The sequence below is a fragment of the Hibiscus syriacus genome, unplaced genomic scaffold (assembly GCF_006381635.1).
Source record: "Hibiscus syriacus cultivar Baekdansim isolate YM2019G1 unplaced genomic scaffold, ASM638163v2 tig00110607_pilon, whole genome shotgun sequence".
NCBI classification, from domain to species: domain Eukaryota; kingdom Viridiplantae; phylum Streptophyta; class Magnoliopsida; order Malvales; family Malvaceae; genus Hibiscus; species Hibiscus syriacus.
The window spans coordinates 1811549-1832709 of record NW_024062799.1 but is presented as its reverse complement, the minus strand read 5'-3'; the positions used below and the strand labels follow the sequence as shown (position 1 = coordinate 1832709).

The following is a 21161-nucleotide window of genomic DNA, read 5'->3' as shown; positions in this document are numbered from 1 at the left end:
ACGAAAATGTCACCGGTAAAAAATTATTTAGGCATCTATGATATTTGTTACAATAATTTGGAATTCGTCACAAGAACCTGATGAATTTTATAAAATATAAAATTTTTATTGGAACTCTTCATGAGAGATGACAAATTCTATATATGAATTTCATAAAATATAAAACTTTATTAAACTTGTCATTTTCTAGTGACAAGTTCTAATAAAAATACTCACTATGTCCTATTAAATATGTTCATTTTTTTATTTTTAATATTTTTTAATTTGACTCATTATTGTTTAAAATTTATTATTGATAGAAATATAAAAAAATATTTAAAAATCTTTAATCAAGTATTTTTAACTATATATTTTATAAAATATAATTATTTGAAATATTTAAAATAATTAAGTTAAAGTTTAAATTTTTTATTCTTTTCTTTTAAAAGTCAATAAAAGACAGTTTTTATATGACGAGAAGTATACTTTATAAAATTTGTCATACTCTCGAATTCTTAATTCATTCTAGTAAATGCCTTTTATTCTTAATTTTCCATCAAAAATATATTTCAAATTAAATTTGGCATCAATATTATTTCACTAATTTTGTTATGACATATACTCTTTTTTTTTTTTTGCTACTCTCCCGATTCGTCACACACCTGGTTTTTTTGGGTGAGTCTCCCGACATGAATTTTCTACATACATAAAGACTCAAACTTGAGACATTGCTTAAACTATATCAAGATTCTTATCACTTGAACAAACTCATGTCGGGTTGAACAAACTCCTGTCGGGGTGGACAATGGATACTTTAAAGCCAATATTAAAGACAAAACGTGACATCATCACAACAATGATTATTTAATTAAAATTTTGAATTCATTTGCTTAAATATTGTTCTCTTAAACCTTGAATCTTCTTCTCATCGTTTTGGTTGGCATCGGAGGAGGCTAGTTGACGATGTAAACGGAATTTGAACGAGAAATTGACGGGAATATGATGAGAGATCGATATTGGGGGTTTGATGGGTATGGGAGCGGGCAAGCAAGGTACACAAGAGACGTAGTCCACATGCTCAGAAACACATTTTTCTAACCATAAGAGGAGAGAGAGAGAGAGAGAGAGAGAGAGACGGTGTTTATCATCAAAAATAGCTAACTAATTCACTAATTGGCTCAGTTTATAGAAGTAAAACCTAAAAAATAAGCTTAATTAAGTCCTGTATATCGTAGTTGTGAAAATATTGTCTGAGAAAATAAGCCTACATCTGAGATAGAAATATTTGCATTATAAATTTCAGGACGGTATAATAACATTACTTTTAAAGACGGCTAAAAATCTGCTTCGACCTATTGGCTAGAGGTTGTTGACGAATATATAAGTATTCATTGACAACGCTTAAAAATTGTATGCACGGTTTAGCTGTTAACATAATATAAATATACTATCTTGAACAACCGGTCAAATACAGAGTTAAAACATGATTCTCGAGCACTAAGAAATAACAAAAAACATAGAAGAAAGACACGTGCTTGGCATCCAATGAATTGACTCCACTTGAAGATGATATCAAGCAACAGGTACCTTCACCGGATACTTATCAATTTCACCCTTCCACGGGTTACCCCCGGTCTCATTCATGGGAGTCGACCTAAGAGCTTTCCAGACGGCACTGTTACACTTAAAACCGGACCCGAATGCAATCTGCCACACCCGGTCACCACCCGAGACCCTACCTTTAGCTTCCGTATAAGCCAACTCATACCACAAGGAGCTGCTTGAAGTATTTCCAAATCTATGTAGAGTCATCCTTGAAGGCTCCATATGCCAATCTGTTAACTTCAATTTTTTCTGTATTTCATCCAAAACCGCCCTTCCACCCGCATGGACGCAGAAATGCTCGAAAGCAAGCTTGAAATCAGGTATGTAAGGCTTAACTTTGGCCTTCAAAATCTTCTTTGGAACAAGGGTAACCAAGAACTTGAACTGCTCTGTCAATGGTAAAACAAGTGGACCTGTAAACACCCGTTTTTGTCCGGGTTTTTTCCGTTATTTTATTATTATTATTATTATTATTATCATTATATTATTATTTTATTATTATTTTATTATTACAATTTTTGCAGGCCTAATCCCTAAGCCCAATTCAGATTACAGAGGCCCAACAACCCGAAGCCCATTTGGCCCAGAGACCCGAAGCCCAATTCAGATTAGGGTTTTAAACCCTAAAACATATTAGGGTTTCAAACCCTAATCCCCTTCCAGCCGCCGTGTGACCCTTCTCTGCCTCAGCCGCCACAGCCGTTTGGTCTTCAATTTCCCAGCCGTTCAAGCTGGCTGCTTCCCTCGCCGCCGCTGTCATCGGAGCTGTGAGGAACCCATCCATCAAACAGTGACCGATCCCTGTAAAAAAACAGTAACCAAATCAAAGAATAGTGGCCTAAACTTACCAAATCTAAAAATCCATTAAAATAACACCCGAAAATCCCGAAAAATCTGGATTGTATTCACCCAAAGCAGAGAAATCAAAACCTATCTACCTAGATATCATCATCATCTCAATGGAAATTCACATGCAAGCAAGCATAAAAGAAAAAAAGAAGAGTAATCTGAAAAGGGAGAGAGAAATTCGAAAAAAAAAACAGAAGAAAAAAGGAAAAAAATAAAAACCAAGCAAAGAGAAAGAGAAAGAAAGAGGTCTTACCTTCCGAGTTATCTCCGTCGTGAGCTTCACTGGACCAAACCGCTTTTGTTTCAAAGGTAAAGATTTAGTTGTTTTAGTTTGGTTGTGGGAAAAGGGGCTCTGTTTCTATGTTGGGTTTTTTAGGAAAGTAGAGGAGAAAGAAGGAGAGAAGGGGTTATTAGGGCGTTTAACCCCGTGGCCATCGTTCGCGGTGGCCGGGGCTTTGGTTTGCCACATGCGGCGGCGTGAGGGTTGTGGTAGAGAGAACTCTCTCTGTTTGTGGTATTTCGGCTGAGGGAATGAGAGGGGAGAGGAAATGATTTTTAGGGTTTCATAATAACCCTTAAAGGGGTTATATTCCAGACGTCGAACGGCGTCGTTTTGAGGCCGAATGCTGGGTTTAAAAGGGCTAATAGCCCATTTGGTCCTCTTATCTCTGTAATCTTGCACGCGTGTCCTTAGCATTCATGGGTGAACTACATTTTAAATCCTTTAGCTTTGTAATGGTTGTAATATGATCCTAAATGAATTTCATCTTTCTATTTGAGCTCTTTATTTACATCTTGTTCCGTTTTAGTCCTATATGATTAGTATTATTTTCTAAGTGTTTAGATTTTTAGTTGCTTGTTTCATATAATGATCGTTTTAGTCCTTATTTGCATGTGTTGTGTAATTTTAGCTGATGTTCGAATTTGGCCCTCAGATTTATTCATCTTCTGTTTTAGTCACTGTTTTGGCATTTGGTTTAAATATTTGTTTTATCCTTCATGTTTTTGTGTAATTTCAGTTTAGTTATTTAACTTATGTTTCTTCGATTGTAGCCCTTTAAATTTCTGTATTTGTATTTTGGTCCCTGAAATTATCATATGTGCTTATTTGGTTTGTATTTGGTTTGTAATGTTAACTTAGCTTTATTTTAGTTATTTATGTATGAATGTATTTTAAATATTCTATGGTTATTTGTATTGTGTAAGTAATGTATTTAATATAATTTAACATAAACGTTTATATTCCCAATTGTATTTATTTTCATTATATTTGATTTTATTCTCAAGAACACATATTTATAGAACGGGCGTGGAAAGTATCACTTGATCGAAGTGGTACAATCTGATACGACGTTCAAACTGAATAAATAAAAAATGCAAATTCTTCCTTTTACAAGCTTATAGAAATTATTTTTATTGTTTTTATTTTTTTTTTTGATTAATTTATTTGATGGTCATATTGTTTAATATTTAAATTTTAATCTTTATTATTATTTCTTCATTGAATCTTAATATGAGTGATGTATGTTTTGGAAAAGTATAATATGATGTATTTATGTCAATTTTCGTCATTATCTTTTAATTTAAAGAGAAATATTCTTTACAAGTAAGAAATAGACGAGGTAGCTTTCCCGGTGGAGGATTGCAAATCTCGAGATTTCTTATCGAGAAAAGGATTTTTTTATTTAACTAATATTCAATAAATAAATCATAATTTATTTATTATTCTATTTTCATAATTTTTATTGTATTAATGGTTGTTCTGTTAATATTAACGATACATAAATTAGGCATATGGTATCTTCTACTTATGACGATATTATTTAGTGGTAATTAAAAGATAGGATGTACTTTATAGATAAGAAATAGATGAGATAGCTTTCCCGTTGGAGGATTGCAAATCTTGAGATTTCTTACCAAGTGAAGTATTTCTATTATTTTAATTTTAACAAATATTCGATAAATAGATCATATTTTTACTTCATATTCAAATTGTAATTTCCACCATTTACGACGATGTGTAAGCGACACAGTACCGATTTTGGGCGTTTTGGGGGTGTTTATCCTTCCCCACACGTAACCGACTCCCGAATCCATTTTAATTGAATCTTTGGTAAACGCAGACTATTTTTGTCTTAAAAATGATCTTTCTTAAAATTGTTTTAAAAGACGTTTTTAGGTATTCGGCCTACCTAACCCAAAGGTCGATGGCGACTCTATTCAATTTAATTCAAATTAATTTCAAATCACCAATTTTTCCAAAATAAAGTCGTAATCGTTTTATAAAATAATATTTAATTGTTTTACAAAAAAATGGTTATGACAGCTTGGCGACTCTGCTGGGGACCCTAGAGAGTCAGGCTGTCGGTCGCTTATATATGGTCGTTATGGTGGAAATTATAAGTTCGAATCTTTAGTAAAGCTATGATCTATTTATTGAATTTTTATGTATTATTCTTATTTCTTTATTTTTATATACTAACATTTTAATTGTTTTCATTTTTTTCCAGATATTTCTTAGTTCTCGTTGGGTTTTTTTATTTATTTTTATTTTCCCTGTTTTTGAGTCAAAGGTTTGTTTGTTTCTCCTCACACACATCACTTTCATTAGCATAACATGAGCTCTAGACATGAGTTTCGATCCAAATTAATTAGGGTGATTGCTTTACTCTCGTAAGAATTTATTCTTCGTATGAGTTTTAGCAAATAACCCATGGGATACATACCTTATACCTTCGTAGGAATTTATTCCTCGTATGGGTATAAGGCAGTGAATCCCCTCGAATTGAACTCGGTCTGTTTGAAACCTGTAATGGGTGAGGATTGAGGGTTTGGTAGCCCAAGGGGGCACCGACATCAAGGACAATTCGAGTTCCTTTTTTCCTGTTAGAGCTGAAACCATGCATATAGTGAACCATAGCACGGTCACACTAGGTAGAGTCATATTGAACCTCTGTCCGTCAATAGGTACCCAAAATAGGCGTACACAATGGAGAAACTCTCTAACCTCTTTATTTTATTTTATTTATTTATTTTTGAGTGTGTAGAATAGATTTATTCTGTTAAAGCATGTGAAGAATTTAGGTGCAGTTAGAATTTAATTAATTTAGGAGGGTAGAGAGCATGTTTGGGTAGGACCCTTTTTGAGGAATATTATTCGGGTAGATAATACATAAATATAATAGATTTATTTCCCGTTTTACTTATCTTTTTATGTTAAATTTATGCAATTGTTTTGACTAACTGTTTTGTTTGTTTTGTTTATTTTTTTCATTCTGCATAGACATATCATTAGAAAAGGCGATGATCTGTGAGTATCGGTAAAGTGGAAAGACTTTCACGATGGAAAGGAGTTTCCTAAACAGAGAAGTGAATCCAGCAGATGTAAGGAACTGGTCCGAAGCCAAGCAGAAAGAGCAGGGAGATAGTCTATCAGGGGACTACGTGTCGGATCTGTCTGATTATACACCAGCTTCTTTAAAACAGAATGAGCTTCAGGGATTGAAAACCATTTGGGAAAGTTGGAATCTTATTGAGAGGCAAGCTTTTCAGCAGACTTATGGGGATATTTTTCATCTGATATACGTGAAGGTAGACCCGGTTCTCATACGAAGCATAATACAGTTTGGAATCCGGCCTATAGTTGTTTCACATTCAACCGAGAGGACATGACTCCAACCCTCGAGGAATACCAATTTCTGTTGAATTTGCCAAGCGTTAAAGTAGACAAAGTTTACTCCCGATCGATAAAAGGGCCTTCCTTTAAGTCAAAGCTTGCAAAGATCTCGGGCACAAGCGACAAATGGGTGAATGATCGTTTGCAACGCAAGGGAGAAAGTGAGGAGTGCCATGGTCTCACTTACAAAAGATAGCTGAAGCACATGTAGATGAAAACGTGCGTAGAGATGTATTTGCTTTGGGTATATATGGTTTGGTAATTTTTCCAAAATGTTTGGGATTGATCGAGCTAGCAGTAGTCGATTTGGTTGAGAAGTTAGGAAGAGAGGTGAATCCAGTCCATGCAATTCTTGCTGAAACTTTCCGATCTTTGAATATATGTAGGAGGTTGGGGGGAGGTCGTTTTATGGGCTGTGCTCAATTGCTTACTGTGTGGATCAGAAGCCATTTCTGGAAGGAAGAAAAAGTCAACTATAACCGTTTTTTGAAAGATTATTCTCCTATTGCTGAGTACCTTACGAAGGAGTGGCCTGAAGTATCTCAGAAAGATCAATGGATTGATTTCTTCCGGAATCTACAAAGTCAAAACATAGCATGGCGAACACCGTGGCTGATGCATACACAAATCTTGTTCAAGTGCGGAGATTTGGACTGGATCATATTATTGGGACTGTGGGGAGGAGTGGGATATGCTCCTTTGTTGATATTGAGACAGTACGGTGCCCGACAGTTTGTTCCCGTGACTCAGGGGTTGACTGGTGCTGAATTTGATTATAAAGAAGGCAATTATAGAAAGAAAATCAAAGATGCGGCTGATTCCTGGAGGATGACTTTTAGGACTAAAGTAATTGGAGCGGATGTTATCTTGACGCCTGATTATGAAGCCTGGAGAATCAGGAGGATAATGATAAGACACCTTTAACATCTGGAGAGGGATCAAGGTCGATAGAAGAACAAATCAGAAATATCCCTTCGAATTTGGAAATCCAAAGAATTGAGTTTGAAATGGAAAAGGCTAAAGATTCCAAGAAAATAGAAGAGATGGAGAGAGAAAACTTCATGTCGACTATCGAGGCTGAATTTCATGCCAGACAGTTTATAATGATGAGAGAACGGAAAGAGGAGGTGGAAGCTGATTTAGAAGACTTAAAAAAAGATTATCAAAGGGTGCAGCAAATGAGAAAGAAACTTGGATCCAGAGAATTAGCGGCTGCAAGACGGCGAATCAAAAGTCTGGAAATTGAGAACAAGTGTCAGATCAAGAAGATAGAAGCTGGAAAAGCAAAAGTATGCGAGCTAGAGGCCGATAAAAAGGAATTGATCAAGCAGTATAAAGCTGAGGCTCGTAGAGCTCAAAAACTCCATGAAGAAAAAGAAGTCAGCCTGAAAGAATTAGAAGAAGAAAAGAATCAAGTCCAAGGGTTAAAAATTGAGATGAACAGTATAATTGAGGACTTTGAGGACAAGATCGAAGAATTTTAGAGCTCGAAGAAGAAAGAAAGCAAAAGAAAGAAGAGATGTGGTCTGAGAGACAGGGATGGAATCGATTCCTCGATAGAAAGCAGGCAGAGATTGGATCGTGGATGCAGAGATTCTCGACAAAAAGTCAGCAAGTAGATGAGCTCACGGGAGAAATGGGAGAATTACAGATGAGATTCGAACATGAGATGAACCAATCTCGAGCTATGAATGATGAGCTCAAAAGTCATGTATCGAACCTTGAGCAATCCCTTCTGCAAGTGCAAGTTCCTCCTGCTTCAGTGGACCTAAGAGTTGCTCTCGAAGAAACAAATCCTTCCAGAAGGAAATCAGAGAATTGAAAGGTGAACTCCAGAATGTCGAATTCATATTACCAATCTAGAAAAAGAGATCAAACGCATCAATAAGGGATGGGAAAATACATACGAGCATTATCGATCCTTAGTAGAAGAACGCGAGCGCATGATGGGGGAAGCTATTGCTCAAATGGGTGAAGTGGCTCGGTATATGAACGAATTAGCCAATAGAGCGGAGATCATCCAACTGCGCACAAATCCGGTTTCTGAACATACAAGGGAGATCATCGCCATTATGAATGAAATTGTAGAGCTGAGTCTGAGGGCTAGGCCTTATATGTAATAGAACTCCTTTGTAATGAGTGAAACTTTTTATCCAATGAAAGTATTTCCGAATGGTTACTGCTTGGGTCAACGCCTTTTATTTGCATTTCATACTTGCATCATTCATTATGCATAAGTAAATTCATCATTTATAATGCATCACCAATAAAATGTATCATTTATAGCACATTACCAATAATATGCATTCAAATTTAAAAGAACAATAAAATTAATTTCCGAAGGGTTATGTGACAGACGATTCTGGCAAGTAAGAACTCCAATCCTTATCACACGCGAAGTAGAGCCATAGAGGCCAAGCTTGATCAATTAAAGAAAGAAATGCAAGAAGATTTGCTAAGAATACAACAAGAATGGCAGGCAAAGATGGATCAGTCACAAAAGTCAATTATAGATCAAATCCTGCAAAGCCAGGCTAATATGATGAATGAGATGATGACCAAGATGTCTGGGTTACGTACTGAAACAGTTAAAGAACCAAGCGCTGCCCCTGTTGAAGTTTCTAGGCAGGAGTCTACCCCGAGACTAGTTATCTCACCTGAAAAGCTAGTGGAACATCCTGCAGGGTCTTCAGCTGTAAAGGTTCAAATGGCCACGACTAACCCTCAAAACAGTCCTTATGAGTATATTGATGTAGATCCTGAGGAATTGGAGAAACCTAAAACGGAAGTACCGGAGCATTTAAAGGACTGGTGCAAAGGGTTTTTTAAAGAAATGGGAAAGCAGGGTTTTCAAGACGGAATGAATGCAGAGGAATTGAGTCTTGTGCCAGACCTAGTATTACCACCAAAGTTCAAAATGCCGGAATTTGAAAAGTATGATGGAAAAACTTGTCCTGTTGCTCACTTGACCATGTTTTGTCGAAGAATGACAGGATTCGTGAAGGATGATGGGCTATTAATTCACTGTTTTCAGGCCAGCTTGACGGGGTCAGCTGTCAGATGGTATAACCAATTAACCCGAGCTAAAATAGGGTCTTGGAAGGATTTGGCCAATGCGTTTAAAGAACAATATCAACACGTTACCGATATGATGCCTGATCGTGTTACTCTCCAAAATATGGAGATGAAGCATAATGAGACCTTCCGACAGTACGCTCAGCGCTGGAGGGATATTGCTGCTCAAGTGCACCCACCACTTATTGAGAGGGAGTTTATAACCATGTTTATAGATACGTTAAAATCTCCTTATATTGATCATATGTTAGGAGTGGCAACTAAGAGCTTCTCTGATATCGTGATGTGTGGAGAGATGATCGAGAGAGCATTAAAGAAGGGGCAGATTGCCGGTAGCCAAGTTCCTGCAAAGAAACCCTATGTGAAAAGGAAAGAAGGAGAGGTGAATAATGTAAATTTCTCTGTGAGTAAGCCGAAAATGGGAAATTCTTCTTCATCCCAAGGGGAGACTAAGCGCGAGCATAACAATGAAAGGATGACGTTCACTCCCATACCAATGACTTACAGTGAGCTCTTCCATGGATTAGTCCAAGCTCACGTAGTGTCACCAAAATTCATTGATCCAATTAAACCACCTTATCCAAAATGGTTCAACGAAAATGAGACATGCGAATATCATGCAAATCTCAGAGGACATAACATTGAAAAGTGTCTCGCTTTTAAAAGAGTGGTTGAAGATCTGATCAAGAGAAAGGTGGTGTCCTTTAATGATTCTGAATCACCCTGTGTTGCTGCAAACCCGCTTCCAAATCATCAGAATCAGGGAGTGAACGCTATTGAGAAAAATCAGAAAATTAAGAGGAGAATTGAAGAAATAAGAACACCACTGAAATGGGTATATGCTCGAATAAAGGAGAGAGGGTTGTTGAGCCCTAGAAATGAATGCTCAACGGAAAAGACAGAGATCTTTTGTGAATACCATGGTGAAAATGGTCATCATATTCAGGACTGTCAAGAATTCAGGCAAATAGTCCAAAAATTAATGAACAAGCAGGAGTTGCAGTTTTATGAAGAAAGAATGAGTGAGAATGAAAGATATATCTGTGCTTCTGAAGAAAATTCAAGGGAAGCTGAAAAGAATTTGAAAAAGCCTGTCCTGGTCATATCGAAACCAAATTACGGGGCCAGCAGTGGAAGTATAACATCTAGGGTGGTGATCAAACCCCTACGCCTTTTGCCTACAAGAGTAACAAGAGTGTTCCCTGGGACTATACATGCCAAATTAATACTCCTGAGAGTAAGGAGGAAGAGGTTGCTGAAGTTGGATTTTTCACCAGAAGTGGAAGATGCTATGCTCCTGGAAAGGCTGATAAAGCAAGAGATGTGGTTATTAAAGATCCTGAGGATAAATTGAATGAGCCTGTTAAGATTGAGGAGGCTCAGGAATTTTTAAAGTTTCTGAAACACAGCGAGTATAATATTGTGGAACAGCTTCATAAGACCCCAGCACGGATTTCAATGTTATCTCTACTATTGCATTCGGAAGTACATCGAAATACTCTGATCAAAGTGCTGAATGAAACTTTTGTAGGGAAGGATATACCAGTGGAACGTGTGGACAGGATGGTAAATCATATTAATGCAGATAATTTTATTTATTTTATGATGACGAAATACCTGAAGAAGGAAAAGGCAGGGGCAAGGCTTTACACATTACGGCTCATTGCAAAGGAGTCATCGTCTCAGGGGTGTTAATTGACAACGGATCGGCCTTGAATGTTATGCCATTCGCCACTCTAAATAGACTTCCTGTGGATGTATCACAAATGAGGGTTTGTGGCAATGCTGTAAGGGCATTTGATGGGACAGAACGCAAGATAATGGGGAAGATGATTATCCCTCTCAGAATTGGCCCTACAACATTTGAAGTAGATTTTGTTGTCATGGATATTCATCCGAGTTATAGTTGCTTGCTAGGGAGACCCTGGATTCACATGGCTGGGGCAGTTCCTTCCTCCCTCCACCAAAGCTCCGATTCATTGTTGATGGGACTCTAGTGACCATCAAAGCGGAAGAAGATATCATTGCCTCTATCACTACAGATGCACCATATGTGGGGGTAGATGAAAATGCACTAGAGTCCTCCTTCCAGTCCTTAGAATTTGTTAATGCTACTTTTATCTCTGAGGGCAAAAGAATTCCCATTCCTCATCTTTCAAAAAATACAAAGATGCAATTAAAGGAGACCTTAGCTAGAGGAGCAAAGGTAGGGAAAGGCTTGGGAAAGAAACTGCAAGGAATCACTGAAGGGTCGGCTCCAGTTCCTAAGAGAAATTATTTTGGTCTCGGATACAAACCAACGTACCATGATAAAGTCAAGGATGCACAAAAGCTTAAGGAAAGGAGGAAGGCAAGAGTAAAGGGAGAAGATCTTGTTTGGGGACCCATGGTCATTCCACCACTCTCCAAATCTTTTGTGTCTGGAGGATTTGTGATTGGCACGCTGAAACAGTCAGGAGATATTGAAGATACAGAATTTGTTGAAAATTTATTGGGAAGCCTGAGCATCAACGTTATCACAGAAGATTCTACTGGAGAGTGTTCATTGGCATCAATTCGTCCGTGTCCTCCCGGCTATGTTTTGAACAATTACACTGTTGAAGAACTCCCTGTGTTCTATAAGCACTTTTCAAAGTAATGCATAATAACAAATCTGTCTCCTTTTGACCCAAATATAATAGGGCTTTTGTAAAAGGACAAATTGTTATTTGTCATTGCTTTAATGAAACAGTGTTCTCTTTCATTCTAATCTTAGCAAGTATTTTATTCATCTCTTGAGTATTCTTTATTCTTTATTGATAATTATTCTCTTGATAAATATATATAAAATTTTGTCCACAGCCAATATACTCCTTTGATTCGCAGGTCTTCAGATATCAACTGTTCGAGTAATGATATTTTTGAACCACAAATTGATTTTGAAAATGACATGTGTCTCGAAGAATCTGAGGGTTATAAAGATGAAGAGGAATGTGAGTTAAACTCTGAGCTTGTTAGAATGATAGAGCAAGAAGATAGACAAATATTGCCCCACAAAGAGACAACTGAAACAATAAATTTGGGAACAGAAGAGGATATAAAGGAAGTTAAAATTGGCACTTCACTCTCACCAAAAGTAAGAGATGGTCTTATAAGCCTTCTTCGGGAATATAGGGATGTGTTTGCTTGGTCTTATCAAGATATGCCGGGGTTGGAAACTGACATTGTAATGCACAAGCTACCAATAAAACCGGAATGCAAGCCTGTTCAGCAAAAACTTCGAAGAATGAGACCAGATATGCTATTAAAAATTAAGGAAGAAGTGAAGAAACAATTCGATGCTGGATTTTTACAAGTGGCCAAGTACCCTGAATGGGTAGCAAACATAGTGCCAGTTCCAAAGAAAGATGGCAAAGTTCGGATGTGTGTTGACTACCGGGATCTCAATCGAGCGAGCCCCAAAGATAATTTTCCACTCCCACATATCGATACTTTGGTTGACAATACGGCTGGTCATGCTCTTTTCTCTTTCATGGATGGTTTCTCAGGTTACAATCAAATTAAGATGGACCCAGGAGACATGGAAAAGACAACTTTTGTGACAATGTGGGGTACGTTTTGCTACAAGGTGATGCCCTTTGGACTTAAGAACGCCGGGGCAACATATCAAAGAGCCATGGTTACGTTGTTCCACGATATGATGCACAGGGATATAGAAGTGTACGTGGATGATATGATTGCCAAATCAAAAACTGGAGAAGAACATGTAAAAGTCTTAAAGAAACTATTTCTAAGATTAAAGAAATACCAGCTTAAGCTTAACCCGGCCAAGTGCACATTTGGAGCTACTTCAGGGAAGTTATTGGGATTTGTAGTCAGTGAGAATGGGATAGAAATAGATCCTGATAAAGTCAAAGCAATTTTGGAATTACCTCCCCCTAGAACGCAAAAGGAAGTACGAGGTTTTCTGGGAAGGTTAAATTATATTGCCAGATTCATCTCTCAGTTGACCGAGAAATGTGATCCAATATTCCGATTACTGAGAAAGCAAAACCCAGGAGAATGGGATGATAGTTGCCAAGAATGCTTCGATAGAATTAAGAGTTACTTAATTAATGCTCCTGTCTTGATGCCACCAATCCCAAACAAACCATTGATTTTATATTTGACTGTCTTTGAGAAGTCAATGGGATGTGTGTTGGCCCAACATGACGAAACTGGAAGAAGAGAGCGAGCTATTTACTATCTCAGTAAGAAATTCACTGACTGTGAGACTCGATATTCCTCTATTGAAAAGCTGTGTTGTGCTTTAGTATGGACTACTAAGAGGCTGAGACAGTATTTGTTGTATCATACTACCTGGTTGATATCAAGACTGGATCCATTAAAGTACCTGATGGAATCAACGGCTCTAACTGGAAGGATGGCGAGATGGCAAATGTTGTTGTCCGAATTTGATATAGTCTACATGAACCAGAAATCAGTTAAAGGAAGTGCTATTGCAGATTTCCTGGCAAGCAGAGCATTAGAAGACTATGAGCCAGTAAAATTTGATTTTCCGAATGAGGACTTGATGAGTGTATTTGTTACTGAAGAAGATACTCCGAAAAATGAAGCATGGAAAATGAACTTCGATGGCGCTTCTAATGCTGTGGGACATGGAATTGGGGCAATACTAGTTTCACCTGAGGGAGATCATTATCCTTGTACTAGTAGGCTCGCCTTTGAATGCACTAACAATATGGCAGAGTATGAAGCATGTATCTTGGGTATTCAAGCTGCAATTGAGCGCAAAGTTAAAAGCCTAGAAGTATTCGGTGATTCTGCTCTGGTTATTTATCAGCTTCGTGGGGAATGGATGACTCGAGACTCCAAGTTGATAGAATACAAGAACTTAGTGATGGAGTTGATCAGAGAGTTTGAAGAAATTTCTTTTGCTTATCTTCCTCGTGAAGAAAATCAAATGGCAGATGCCTTGGCTACGTTGGCAGCTATGTTTAAGGCCGATGATCAGTCTCGAATGATGCCTATTCGGATGAGTATAAGAGAAATGCCAGCTCATTGTTGCAACATAGAGGAAGAAGAGGATGATAATCTCCCATGGTATTATGATATTCTCCAATACGTAAAGTATCGGGCTTACCCGGCAGAGGCAGCGGAGAATGATAAACGGACCTTAAGAAGATTAGCAATGGGGTATGTCCTTGATGGAGATATATTGTATAAAAAGGGCAAGGATCAGGTGCTTTTGAGGTGTGTGGATAGAATTGAGGCCAAGAAAATACTTGAGGAAGTCCATGAAGGAGTTTGTGGAACACATGCTAATGGATTCACAATGGTTAGAAAAATCATGAGGTTTGGGTACTATTGGTCCACTATGGAAGGAGATTGTATCAGATTTGCTCGAAGATGTCATAAATGCCAGATTCATGATAACCAAATACATGTTCCTCCTTCACCACTCCATGTAATGAACGCACCTTGGCCGTTTTCAATGTGGGGCATCGATGTCATTGGGGCAATTTCACCGAAGGCCTCAAATGGACATCGTTTTATCTTAGTGGCTATAGATTACTTCACCAAATGGGTTGAAGCTGCCTCTTATGCTAATGTCACGTAGGAGCCGTGTCAACATTAGGATAACCAGCCGTCCTCATCACGTAGGAACCGAGTTATCACCCTTCCTAAAGGTGGCCAGAGTTTTTCATCATGTATGAACCGTGTCATCCCCAGACCAGATCTCTTCATCACGTATGAGCCGTGTCAACCATAGATAACCAGCCGTCCTCATCACGTAGGAACCGTGTTATCACCTTTAGATGGCCAGATCTCTTCATCATGCAAGAGCCGTGTCAACATTAGGATAACCAGCCGTCCTCATCACGTAGGAACCGAGTTATCACCCTTCCTAAAGCTGACCAGATTTCCTCATCACGTAGGAGCCATGTCACCCTTAGACGACCAGACCTCTTCATTGCGTACGAGCAGTGTCGTCCCCACCAACAAAATTATCCATTTTTTTCAAACCCAAAAAGAGGAAAACCAGACAAAAAACGTGTTTTCTTGTCGTCTTTGCCCTATTCTTGTTAACACAAGAATGTGCAAAGAGGGGCAGCTGTAAACACCCGTTTTTGTCCGGGTTTTTTCCGTTATTTTATTATTATTATTATTATTATCATTATATTATTATTTTATTATTATTTTATTATTACAATTTTTGCAGGCCTAATCCCTAAGCCCAATTCAGATTACAGAGGCCCAACAACCCGAAGCCCATTTGGCCCAGAGACCCGAAGCCCAATTCAGATTAGGGTTTTAAACCCTAAAACATATTAGGGTTTCAAACCCTAATCCCCTTCCAGCCGCCGTGTGACCCTTCTCTGCCTCAGCCGCCACAGCCGTTTGGTCTTCAATTTCCCAGCCGTTCAAGCTGGCTGCTTCCCTCGCCGCCGCTGTCATCGGAGCTGTGAGGAACCCATCCATCAAACAGTGACCGATCCCTGTAAAAAAACAGTAACCAAATCAAAGAATAGTGGCCTAAACTTACCAAATCTAAAAATCCATTAAAATAACACCCGAAAATCCCGAAAAATCTGGATTGTATTCACCCAAAGCAGAGAAATCAAAACCTATCTACCTAGATATCATCATCATCTCAATGGAAATTCACATGCAAGCAAGCATAAAAGAAAAAAAGAAGAGTAATCTGAAAAGGGAGAGAGAAATTCGAAAAAAAAAACAGAAGAAAAAAGGAAAAAAATAAAAACCAAGCAAAGAGAAAGAGAAAGAAAGAGGTCTTACCTTCCGAGTTATCTCCGTCGTGAGCTTCACTGGACCAAACCGCTTTTGTTTCAAAGGTAAAGATTTAGTTGTTTTAGTTTGGTTGTGGGAAAAGGGGCTCTGTTTCTATGTTGGGTTTTTTAGGAAAGTAGAGGAGAAAGAAGGAGAGAAGGGGTTATTAGGGCGTTTAACCCCGTGGCCATCGTTCGCGGTGGCCGGGGCTTTGGTTTGCCACATGCGGCGGCGTGAGGGTTGTGGTAGAGAGAACTCTCTCTGTTTGTGGTATTTCGGCTGAGGGAATGAGAGGGGAGAGGAAATGATTTTTAGGGTTTCATAATAACCCTTAAAGGGGTTATATTCCAGACGTCGAACGGCGTCGTTTTGAGGCCGAATGCTGGGTTTAAAAGGGCTAATAGCCCATTTGGTCCTCTTATCTCTGTAATCTTGCACGCGTGTCCTTAGCATTCATGGGTGAACTACATTTTAAATCCCTTTAGCTTTGTAATGGTTGTAATATGATCCTAAATGAAATTTCATCTTTCTATTTTGAGCTCTTTATTTACATCTTGTTCCGTTTTAGTCCTATATGATTAGTATTATATTTTCTAAGTGTTTAGATTTTTAGTTGCTTGTTTCATATAATGATCGTTTTAGTCCTTATTTGCATGTGTTGTGTAATTTTAGCTGATGTTCGAATTTGGCCCTCAGATTTATTCATCTTCTGTTTTAGTCACTGTTTTGGCATTTGGTTTAAATATTTGTTTTATCCTTCATGTTTTTGTGTAATTTCAGTTTAGTTATTTAACTTATGTTTCTTCGATTGTAGCCCTTTAAATTTCTGTATTTGTATTTTGGTCCCTGAAATTATCATATGTGCTTATTTGGTTTGTATTTTGGTTTGTAATGTTAACTTAGCTTTATTTTAGTTATTTATGTATGAATGTATTTTAAATATTCTATGGTTATTTGTATTGTGTAAGTAATGTATTTAATATAATTTAACATAAACGTTTATATTCCCAATTGTATTTATTTTCATTATATTTGATTTTATTCTCAAGAACACATATTTATAGAACGGGCGTGGAAAGTATCACTTGATCGAAGTGGTACAATCTGATACGACGTTCAAACTGAATAAATAAAAAATGCAAATTCTTCCTTTTACAAGCTTATAGAAATTATTTTTATTGTTTTTATTTTTTTTTTGATTAATTTATTTGATGGTCATATTGTTTAATATTTAAATTTTAATCTTTATTATTATTTCTTCATTGAATCTTAATATGAGTGATGTATGTTTTGGAAAAGTATAATATGATGTATTTTATGTCAATTTTCGTCATTATCTTTTAATTTAAAGAGAAAATATTCTTTACAAGTAAGAAATAGACGAGGTAGCTTTCCCGGTGGAGGATTGCAAATCTCGAGATTTCTTATCGAGAAAAGGATTTTTTTATTTTAACTAATATTCAATAAATAAATCATAATTTATTTATTATTCTATTTTCATAATTTTTATTGTATTAATGGTTGTTCTGTTAATATTAACGATACATAAATTAGGCATATGGTATCTTCTACTTATGACGATATTATTTAGTGGTAATTAAAAGATAGGATGTACTTTATAGATAAGAAATAGATGAGATAGCTTTCCCGTTGGAGGATTGCAAATCTTGAGATTTCTTACCAAGTGAAGTATTTCTATTATTTTAATTTTAACAAATATTCGATAAATAGATCATATTTTTACTTCATATTCAAATTGTAATTTCCACCATTTACGACGATGTGTAAGCGACACAGTACCGATTTTGGGCGTTTTGGGGGTGTTTATCCTTCCCCACACGTAACCGACTCCCGAATCCATTTTAATTGAATCTTTGGTAAACGCAGACTATTTTTGTCTTAAAAATGATCTTTCTTAAAATTGTTTTAAAAGACGTTTTTAGGTATTCGGCCTACCTAACCCAAAGGTCGATGGCGACTCTATTCAATTTAATTCAAATTAATTTCAAATCACCAATTTTTCCAAAATAAAGTCGTAATCGTTTTATAAAATAATATTTAATTGTTTTACAAAAAAATGGTTATGACAGGACCCAGAGTGGTGATATTGGTTTTCAACGCCTCTCCAGCCACAACCATTAATTCACGAGCCAATGAAACCCCAACGGTTCCGTTTTCATCTTCTCTTTGGTAAACGCAGTTGTAATGCTTATCATCCGCACCCTTATGGGTTCGAACCAAATGAACGAGCTCGTACTTTGAACGAACCTTGTCCCGGGACTTGTTCGACAAGAGCACGGTAGCTCCACCCATGCGGAATATGCAATTGCATAGCAACATAGACCTGTCATTGCCGAAATACCAATTCAGGGTAATGTTCTCGGTGCTTACCACTACGGCATACATGTTGGGATTGGCTTGAAGGAGGTTTTTAGCAAGGTCGATCGATATAAGGCCTGCACTGCACCCCATTCCTCCAAGATTGTAGCTCATGATATCAGTACGTAGTTTGTAGTGGCTGACAATCATGGCCGAAAGAGATGGGCTTGGATTAAATAAGCTGCAATTCACGATGAGGATGCCGATATCATCCGGTTTGACTCCGGTTTTCTCAAAAAGTGAGTCTAGTGCTCCGAACATGACAGCTTCGGCTTCAGCTCGAGCCTCTTCCATGCATAGGCTAGGTGGACTCGATGTTATTCCTCGAGGGAAATACGTCTCATCGCCTAAACCAGACCGAGTTGATATCCTTCTTTGGAATTGCAGCGTGTCCTCCGTGAAAGCTCCATTATCTTCAGTCATCTTCAGGAACGAGTCGACTGACAGTTTACGATCATCTTCAGGTTTGTAACAAGCGAAGTCTACTAGGTAAACCGGCCTGGACCGCTTGGCAAAGTAGAGACCAAGGAGAAAGAATACAACCAATGAACCAGCTAGTCTTGTAGCAACATCAATGCTCTCAAGCCTAAGGGCTTGGCTGGTCCATAACTCTGAAATCATGTTCCATTTTAAATCCGTGAACTGAACCAGAATTGCACTGGAAAGTAGCAGGATTAGAGCTAACAAGAGTATCATGACGGGGTTACATGAATAACTGTAACCTAACTTTACGTTCTTAAGCTTCACAGATAGCAAGAAATCAGGCAGTCTCCGTCGAATTTGATGACGGCGGAGGTGGAGTCTGTGAAAGCCATTTCCGCCGTCAGCCTCTCCTTATCCATTCTGTCACTCTAATCACTCACTTCCTAGGGGTCTTATGGAATATGCACTTTCTTGTTTGGGGAAGAAGGCCAAGGGTGCAAGCATATAAAGTGTCTCGAAGAGTTTTATACGTTTCCACGTTTTTTCCCACTGCATGTCGTTATATACACGTATTTGGTTATTGCCAAAAAATTATTATTGGGCAAAAATTTTGAGTTATCGTAAGCCATGGGTGAAGTTGCGTAGGTGACTGGCAATGAGAGAACACTAAACAGGGTCAAATAAGGTTTGCCACGCCAAATGACAAGCAACTTTCCACGTGAAGAAACACAAAAGGTCGGTCTTTTAACTTTAGTCTTCTTCTTCACAAATATGACAAATTTGCAACGTGTTTGTTTGAAAATTGAAACACGAGAACTAATGTTTTTCTACATTGCAAAGTGCAAACAAAAACAGAAATTTCTGACAACTTACGTACAGGAACTAATTTACACTATTCGTTTTTTCAATAACCCAAGTTGAAGCTTTTTAATCTCTAAGAATTCAAGTTAAATTCAAATACTGCATACTTTGTTCTGGGTTTTTGCATGCTGAATTTTCCCATGTACTGCATTCGGGGAATATTCCGATGCATCGTCTTGCTATTAACTCTTCTCTGGACGCGGATTTAATCTCTCTGATTATATATATTCGAATAAAATAAATCGTATTCTATAATTAATCATTTATCTGTTGGAAGAACACAAGTAACAAAGATGATCAATGACTCTTACTAAAGGTAAATATCCTAGCTTTAAGGGGAAGACAATAGGAGGTGACAGTGATTTGGACGAGCCATATAACTTGTGTGGCCCAACAGAGAGCATTGGAGCAGCTTTTGTTTTTTTTTCATATGGGCTGAAATGGGTTTTAGAATACCGACAGTGTACATTTTGGTACAAGCAATGAAATTATTGGATTCTCATAGGAAAATGAACCCCGAAGACTTCAGGTTCAGAAGGTTCAAACTAGGGGTGGGACGGAACGGTCTTACATTATCTAATATGTCCCTAACAATTGTAGGTACGATTTTGAGAATCTCTATTATATGTTTAAGAGATTTTATTGTCTTCATACTATCACTTAAGGATCCATGCGAGTTTCGGTTAATCCTAATCCTAAAAAATAAACAAACATTTTTGAAATCAATGCAATACTTAAAACATGTAAGATATATCAGATAGTCTCAAATTGGTATCTATCTATCTATATAATATGAAATTTTCAAACGTCAATATTCATCTAACACCCAATATATATGTACAATCTTAACCATTTTTAATCTCAACAAATCAATGTATATTAAATGAGAAAATATTTAAACTTCAATTTTAGTTCCTTTAAGATGTAACTGTGACAACACGTAATCTCACAATCTTATCATATATAATTTTTTATTAAAATATGTATTACGGGTATATAAGTAAATGATTATAAATATATTTTTAAAATTTTGTAAAATATCAGGGATTCCTACGGATATTTTTCGGGTGATCCCCATGGATATTCACAGGGTACGGTTTGGTTCTCCCCACAGTTCAGATATAGCAATCCCCATCCCCCTTGAGCTTCGGAGATAAATCTTCCCCCATCCCCGTGGGTGAAAATTTCGGTTATTCTCCATCCCCATCGATTCGGATCCCCACGATTTTCGGTTTTTCCCCACCCAATTGCCACTTCTATTTCAAATCAAATAATCCTAAATTTTATCAGCAGACGATTAAAATAAAATTTAATATTAAGTATCATTTTAAAAAATTATTAATAATTAAAATAAATAAAATGTTTGTTAGAGTATTTAATGTGTAATTTATTTATACCTAAAACTTAATTGAGATTTACATATAAATTTATAGATTATTCATCAAGAGTAATGGTGACAGGATTCGAACTTGACCTTATAAACTCAAATTTGTGAATCACAACCACTTGTACAAACTTATCTCAAGTTAAAGAAATCATTGTT

At 37.2% G+C, this 21161-nt stretch overlaps 1 pseudogene; it reads right to left on the bottom strand.

Annotated features, from left to right (window-relative positions):
* Positions 1–1551: 1551 nt before the first annotated feature.
* LOC120135276 lies at positions 1552–19176 on the bottom strand (annotated as a pseudogene).
* Positions 19177–21161: the final 1985 nt, after the last annotated feature.